This window comes from Lathyrus oleraceus, chromosome 5, assembly GCF_024323335.1.
Source record: "Lathyrus oleraceus cultivar Zhongwan6 chromosome 5, CAAS_Psat_ZW6_1.0, whole genome shotgun sequence".
In the NCBI taxonomy this organism is placed as follows: Eukaryota; Viridiplantae; Streptophyta; class Magnoliopsida; order Fabales; family Fabaceae; genus Lathyrus; species Lathyrus oleraceus.
The window spans coordinates 321,568,561-321,569,550 of NC_066583.1; the positions used below are offsets into that span (position 1 = coordinate 321,568,561).

The following is a 990-nucleotide window of genomic DNA, read 5'->3' on the forward strand; positions in this document are numbered from 1 at the left end:
CTCCACCCGCAATCGAAGTGAACAACTTCGAACTTAAACCTTCGCTGTTGCAGGCAGTGCAACAGAATCAATTTTCTGGAAATCCTACCGAGGATCCAAACCTTCATTTATCCGTATTTGTCCAATACGCTGACACTGTTAAAGCTAATGGTGTCACTTCAGAGGCAATTCGACTTCATCTCTTTCCTTTCTCGTTAAGAGATAAAGCTAGAAGATGGCTTCAGTCTCTTCCTTCCAACTCAGTCACCACATGGAATGAGTTGAAGAAAGTCTTTCTTGCCCGATATTTTCCTCCAAGCAAAACAGCTATGTTGAGAGCCCAGATAAATGGATTTAAGCAAAAAGATAACGAATCTCTTTTCGAAGCATGGGAAAGATACAAGGACATGATGAGACTTTGCCCACACCATGGTTTAGAGGACTGGTTAGTAATTCACACCTTCTACAATGGTCTCTTGTACAACACAAGGTTAACAATAGACGCCGCCGCCGGTGGTGCGCTTATGGATAAACCTTACTCCGACGCTTATCAACTTATCGAGAGCATGGCCCAAAATCATTATCAGTGGGGAAGCGACCGAACAGTGGTAGACAAACCTCAAACAAAAGGTGGCATGTACGAGATAAGTAGCCTTGATCATGTTAATGCAAAAGTGGATGCTCTTGCCCAGAAAATTGAAATTTTAAATGTATCACCTCCAGCCACCGTGGTTGCCGTAACTCAAAATTGCGAGGTCTGTGGAATTCAAGGTCACACTCCTACAAATTGTCAACTCCTAACAGGAATTCAAACAGAACAGGTGAACTATGCTCAAGGAAATCCTTACTCGAATACCTATAACTCAAACTGGAAGAACCATCCTAATTTCTCGTATAAAAGTAACAACGCTTTATACGCACCAGGTCAAGCTCTCAGTCAAGCTCCAACTGTACCACCTGGATATCAAAAGCCGACCCCATCTACACCTAACAATAACGTTCCTAGGAAAT

General features: G+C 42.7%; 1 non-coding gene across 1 annotated transcript; it reads right to left on the minus strand.

Annotated features, from left to right (window-relative positions):
- Positions 1-308: 308 nt before the first annotated feature.
- On the minus strand, positions 309-415 carry LOC127090256 (small nucleolar RNA R71). Its single transcript, XR_007791782.1, has one exon. It is a non-coding gene; the product is annotated as a small nucleolar RNA R71 (small nucleolar RNA).
- Between the last annotated feature and the right edge of the window lie 575 nt (positions 416-990).